The sequence below is a fragment of the Dysidea avara genome, chromosome 4 (assembly GCF_963678975.1).
Source record: "Dysidea avara chromosome 4, odDysAvar1.4, whole genome shotgun sequence".
NCBI classification, from domain to species: Eukaryota; Metazoa; Porifera; class Demospongiae; order Dictyoceratida; family Dysideidae; genus Dysidea; species Dysidea avara.
In genome coordinates this window covers 27,542,624-27,550,168 of record NC_089275.1, presented here as the reverse complement: position 1 = coordinate 27,550,168, position 7,545 = coordinate 27,542,624, and positions in this window count along the sequence as shown.

The window sequence follows — 7,545 nt, the reverse complement described above, 5'->3', positions numbered from 1 at the left end:
GCTCTAAAATATATATATATAATATGCATGCAATACTCTTTGTCAGCTGTCTGCTTCAAATCAGTAAAATACGATTGTTTATATGACTGTTCTATTAGAGTATCTTGAACTTGCATGCAAACAACCCTACCATTTTTGGTAGGACCCAAGTTTTACTGTGCCTAACTCTAGTAACTTCGTCAGTGGTGTCGCAGACAGATGTTGATAAAAATACCTGGATTATATACCACTAGCTACATAGCTAACCATGTATAGCTATAATGCACACGAAAAATCAATCCATAATCACGTGATCCATTTCTTGTTGGAAACTAATAGACGATATGCACACTCTATTACTCGAACGAAAAATGATCAATTAAGCGTAGACGGCGCAAAACTCGACGGTAACTTAAAAGCGGAAGTCCCATACAAAAGTATGGGAAGCAAATGCGGCTCGAGCAATAACTCACCACTCGAGCTAAGGACAGGCCATCTCGCTTGCCATACACTTCTTTTGCACGGAAAGAAGTGTATGGCAAGCGAGATGGCCTGTCCTTAGCTCGAGTGGTGAGTTATTGCTCGAGCCGCATTTGCTTCCCATACTTTTGTATGGACTTCCGCTTTTAAGTTACCGTCGAGTTTTGCGCCGTCTACGCTTAATTGATCATTTATCATTTTTCGTTCGAGTAATAGAGTGTGCATATCGTCTATACCATTAGGTGGTCAAAACATAATATTGAAGCCTAAATAACTTGCTGGAGAAACCAAAACTTGGAGTTATTGCAGCCACGCCTCCCATTTTAGTCTCAGACGTGCTATGAAGAAATTCCATGCCACTTAGTTTGATGGAAGGAAAGCTCAGATCCATATGAAACTTGCGCTGTGCATGAAGTGATAACCAAACTATATTGCTGTATAGTGAAGGTTTGTGGGCTTTCCTTTTGTTGATTGCTGGGTTGCTCCGAATTCAAAAATACGTAATTTTTGGCCGATTTTCGGCAAAGAGTAGCTCCGTATCAAATCCACAGTAGCAAATCGATTTATTTCTGCTGTGGGTTATAATCAGGTATAGACCTGGACTACATATTCCAAGTATCGGAAGGAACCCGCGCTTCATCCGGAGAGCGCGCAATTTTTCACGATTCCAGCACAAAACAATCGCGATTCCCGTCGTATGGAGAAAGATAAATAAGTTTTATTGGTACGTAGAAAAATACTTTGATATTCCCTACAGGTTGAAATAGTAGGGTAGTAATTTCGTGTTTATCGATTTTTTCATTGCGGACCCTAACTTGGTAATGAAGAGTTGCAGAAACAAGCCCGTCGTTATCTTTGATGTTCGGATATCGCTTCATTCAATACTGGTTAGTATTCTGTTCTATACCTTGTAGTTTTGTCTGTGAATCAGGGGCGTAGCCAGCCAATATTTGATGGCTGGGCATAACATCAACTTAACTACACACACAAGAAACACGCTCACTTTCATACAAGACATTATCAAAGAAAAAATTGAAAAGTGTATGCACACAAGGCCTACAGCTACCTATGCTATAGTGTAAGCAAATGCTGCTTGTATGCATGCAAACATTTACTAGCTAGCTAAGTGCTATTCTATTAAACTTATAGGGCAGGCATCCACCGACGATCGTCGTAGACGAGCATCACGTGACATCAAACAGCTGAACCTACAAGAACCAACAATGTAAACAGTTCATCACATATTTACTACAATCAACTGGCAGTATAGCTGAAAGACCAACCACCACAGCAATATGTAATGCTTTTTAAAGTAAACGCCACATGGCCCCAAATGAAGGCCGGGGAGCTAATTTATAACCTATAATAAGTCTTATCACAAATATCAGCATGCCAAGAAAGCTTCGTCCCAGACTATGTACATTTTGCATGAATCTGGTGTAAACCACAACTTGGTTAATCAGTACAAATTGTGCACGTGACACTTTGTACTGATGTCACATGACCCCAGTGCACGTGACACATGACCCCAAATTGACACTTGTGCACGTGACACATGGCCCCAAATTGTGCACGTGAAGCCTAAATAACTTGCTGGAGAAACCAAAACTTGGAGTTATTGCAGCCACGCCTCCCATTTTAGTCTCAGACGTGCTATGAAGAAATTCCATGCCACTTAGTTTGATGGAAGGAAAGCTCAGATCCATATGAAACTTGTGCTGTGCATGAAGTGATAACCAAACTATATTGCTGTATAGTGAAGGTTTGTGGGCTTTCCTTTTGTTGATTGCTGGGTTGCTCCGAATCCAAAAATACGTAATTTTTCGCCAAGTGTCAAAAATTGCCAAGTGTCACGTGGGGTCAAGTGTCACGTGACACATGGTCCCACGTGACACTTGACCTTTTCTCCATTTCCAGCTCAATCTGTCATTATTATTATCTAGAACAGCGTTGAAACCGGGTAGGGTCATCTGGGTCACCCGGTTCCTACCCGGATTACAAATTATCCGCCGGATTGTATCATGTGAGAAACGAAATTGTTCGTTTGACGACGTGGAACTTATAAACGCTATCACGTAGCTCTTTCGTGAGCCACGCCCACTTATCGCGTTGCCAACATACGCTCAGCCACGCCCATTTATTAGTAAGTGCAGTATGTAGCACGAAATTGAGGGTATCTATGGTGAGGGGTAGCTATTGTCAGTAGGTGATGACCTTTTTTTTTTTTGGTCTTCAACCTACAGCTAGCTGAAGTTGCAATATTTACTCAACACGAATCGAACGCTCAAAACCTAGTCTCGTTCGCTAGCTCGAGACTATCCGAAACATGGCTCTTATTGCACGCCTCGGATTTAATTAATCCAGGTCACATCAGGGTCAAATCCTGGTCAGTGGGTCATCCGGGTCAGCAGTAGTGACCCGGTTTCAATGCTGATCTAGAAGAGTACGTTTTCCCGTTTTCTTTCATCAGCAGTAAGTTAGGCTATACTGTACTTTCCTTCCCAACCAAAAAAATACACTTGACAAGTCCACTGAAACGAAATATTTTGCTGCCAGCACCATCCACACTGAATCCTACTGACGATTATCACTCACTGTGGCGTAGAGATACGGTACCACGACTACAGTGTACCACGCTTCGACTCCATTTTTAATTTCGAATTTAAACCGCACCAAGGAGCGTGGGAAGTGTAATTATTATAGGGACTTCCCAAGAGATTTTCCCGTGTAATGGATCACGTGATACACCTAGGTCCCTTCTTCGAATTTATGGTTCAGCAAATGAGGTACACGTTTACACTTTACAGTATTAAAGTAGGGTTGTTTTGTGTGCTGCTATGAATCCTCGCGTGAATCTTAAGCTACTTGTGATAGTTGGGCTAAAATTTGTGATGGTTGGGAAAGAAACTCAAGATAAACGCCAAACTTTTAGATTATCTGTGGAATCATTTCACTGCCAATTTCACCTCCAACAACACCTGCTCTTTTTCATTTCTATGTCCATGCTCAAAGTGTTCAAAGATCCCTCACCAACCTAACTTCAACTCCCTTTAACTGTTAACTTCCCCCCTTTTAAGTAATCTTAGACTAGTAAGTAAACTTTGTAGCTAATCACTGCTACAATTTAGCTTCCGGCCACTGACACAGGATGTCAGTGGACCATCAGTGTGCTGCCATATGTCCCAATTGTATCATACCAACATCTGCAACTTGTATGTATGTAGGTATATGTACACTGTAAAGTTTATTATTATTATTATTATAAACTGTGATGGTTGGGCAAATTCCCGCCCATGCCCATCCTTCGCTACGCCCCTGCTGTGAATTAATTATTTATGATGTCACATTTGTATTATTATTAGTAATCATAAATCGATTGTGGGAGTCGTTGTTTTTGCCGCCCTTTTTCAAAATCGCAACATCTAAGCTACCAAATGGGACAGGGCACGAATAGACACACGGAGGATCGTCTGGTTTCACTCACGCAACAGACGCGCCAAACCTAACTGAGAGAACCTTGGTACCGTGGTGTAAAACGGTACCCACTCAGGCTAGTTAGAAGTTACAAACGTACAATTGTTTGTGATTATGTAAGGAGATTACAAGTAGAAACACACGTACATACTGAAAACTACGCCATACTACTACTTATTACCTAACTATATACTTATTACTAGCTACGTAGGCACAAAATCTGACCCAAGAAACTATCGTCCTATTTCACTCACATCTGTAGTCTGCAAAACAATGGAACATATTTTAGTAAGCCAAATTATGAAGCATTTAGAAGACCAAAACATCCTATCAGAAAACCAGTTTGGTTTCAGATCCAAACACTCCTGTGAGTCTCAACTATTCATTACCATTGATGATATTACTAAACACATGGACAACAACCACCAAGTTGATGCTGCAATATTAGACTTCTCCAAAGCATTCGATAAAGTAGCACATTCAAGACTCCTATACAAATTAGAATATTATGGAATTAGAGGGAACATGTTACATTGGCTGAAATCATTTCTCCACGGTCAAACACAACAAGTTGTAGTGGAAGGCTCCAAATCATCTATTTGTGAAGTGACATCTGGTGTCCCTCAGGGGTCTGTACTTGGCCATGTACTGTTCTTAATTTATATCAATGACATTGCTATGAACATCAAAAGTGAAATACGACTGTTTGCAGATGATATATTACTCTACAAAGTTATAGCAACACCAAATGACCATCACATTCTGCAGAATGATCTAAATTCTTTAACCAAATGGGCAAGCGACTGGCTGATGGAGTTCAATATTCCTAAATGTAACATTTTACAAATAACATTACATCACAACAAAAGTAGCTTTACGTACAAAATGTCCAACATTCCACTCAATACAGTATTGGAACATAACTATCTAGGTATCCGTCTTCATCACAGATTATCCTGGAACCCCCATATCAACTATATTTGTAGCAAGGCTAACCAACTTCTTGGCTTCCTAAAAAGGACCTTGCACACTGCACCAATAGAAATTAAAGACCACCTATACAAACTACTACTACTACCATCCATTGAGTATTGTTCAGCCATCTGGGATCCCTACAACAATACAAGTATATACAAACTTGAAATGATCTAGCATCGGGCTGCTCGTTTTGTTCTGAACAAACCGTGGGTCAGATCTAGTGAGCAACAACACGACAGCATAACAGATATGCTGACATACCTTGAATGGCCTAGTCTCCAAGACAGAAGGACAATGACTCGACTTACTTTGCTATTTAAAATTTTGAGAAGGTTAATAGTCATACCTGATCGTTGTATACCTCTATCAGTTCCAGTATCATACACTCGTTCCAACCACCCCCTCAAGCTATTTCACTTACCAACAAGAATCGATGTTTACAAAATAATACTCTTTCTTACCACGAACAATTATTCAATGGAACTATCTCTGATATTGACAAGATTGACATTGACACTTTTAAGAACAATCTGATTGGTATTGTATGTAATTGTAATGAACATTAGCGTGTTGCCCCTGGTGGGCTTTGCTAATTAATAATAATAATAATAATAATAATAACGTACTTAACTTAACCAATGTCAAAGTCAGGAAATTCGTCCTCAGCAGTAAGCGAATACTGGCGGAGTATCATTTTCGCATTGTACCTCCACAAAGTCACAGACAGTTGCTGGAGAAGTTGGCGCCTAGCAAACTTTCGAGGTAAACCGTTTCTAACAGTTGTTCTGTCAGCTATGGAACCTAAAATTGATAGGGCATATGGTTACCAAACACCAAAGGTCTCAAATACAAGAGAGATAAAATCTCCTCCAGTACCATTCACAATGTCCTGGTAAGGCTGGTATTGAGTGTCCTTAGCTATGTCGCCAACAGCAGCGGCCACCCCAGCCTGAGAAGAAGCAGAAGATATGACAGCAGACTGAGTGGTACTCCTGACGGAGAGATCAAAATAGGCAGGACGACCAAGATGAAAGTCAGGGTGGTATATGTCGCCAGGACGAGATTGGTCAGATGAAATGCCTTGCTCCCTAAGAACACCAGGGTGATCTTGGAACAAGGCATGGTGTACAATAGACACTAAAACATTATGATGCTGGATCCTCAAGGGACCATGAGAGCACCCCAGCAGATGATCACCAAACTGGTCAATGACAGATAGACAAGTACAGAGTGGTAAAGAAGGGAACAAAGGAATGCCAAGCCACAAACGTAAAGCTATAGTAAAATGGTGAGGAGGAATAGCTAGATCCATAGCAGGCTGTGGAAGTGCTTTAAGCCAACCACTGCTGGTGCCAGAAGAATGTGATAAAGCATGCAAACGTGCTTGATCACGAATAGTGGAACTGCTTACAAGCTGTTTAAAAAGTGAATCATCTAAAATGGCTTGAAGGTCAGTTTGAGAGGAGTTATGCAACACAGAAACAGACATATCTTCGAAGAAAGTGAGGGAACAATCCTCCCTGAGAAATGGCATAAAAACATCAAAAGTTTCCACTAAACGTGACACTAAAATACGGGCAGAATTACAGGACCCCACAAATGTAGGAGCAGCAGAACGCTCAGATTCACATAGGCCCAAACCTCCTAACCTAAATGGCAAGGTGGCTTGTGTCCAACTACTATCAGAAATTCCACAACACAAGATTCTACTAAGGCATTCTCGCAACCTAAGGTCAAATTGTGAGGGAAAGGAGCCCAAAGAGGAAGATGGCACACAACATAAAAGGTGAGTGACCTTGCAAACGCTAAGACAGCTCCTAAGCAGATGCAACTCTACTTGAGGGTCCTCGAGGTCAACCAATTTATCCTGAATTGCAACTATTTTATCAAATTGAACAGACAAAAAGGCATCGTAAAACTGTGGAGGTCCCCAAATAGGAGATCCAAGAAGCTCCAAACCACTGTTCTTGGGGTTGATATGCTTGATGGCAGGATGAAAGTTAGGAAAAGAACTGTCACCAGAAGGCCAGTATAGTTCACACTTGGATAGGTTAATGTAAAGACCAAAACTGGGACCCGACTCAGTAAAATGTGAAAGTAATGCGTGAAGACAAGATCTAGTACCTATAATTGTGAGTTCTTGCTTTTGTTCAATCAGGGTGCTCGCTATTTGAAATGGCGAGTGAAGTAACGAATACCAAACATTCAGCAAGCTCTCCAGCCAATAAGGATGAGAAGAAAACAAGAGCAGATGAGTGCGTAATTTGCTCTGAGTCTGCTGACTCTGCTATAGCTAATATCTTTGAGTTTTTCTGGTGTGCGGGATGACAGCACGCAAGTTGTACTATGATAAGTAATCATCAATGTAATGTCATAGACAGCCTGTCATCTCCTAATTATTATTATTGTGTTTTTCTGTTCGTCCTGTATACAAATGGTTCCGGTTGCTTTAAGATGTTATGACAGTCAATCATTTTTCGACTCTAAAGTATTCAAGTCCATGTCCAAAATCCAACAAACTGAATCTAATCTTTGCGAATTCGTTAAAAATGTTGAGTCACAACTGGAGAAACACGAGAAAGCAATAACTACCCTGTTGAACAATCATAAAACCACCCAAATGTCCACCGCCCC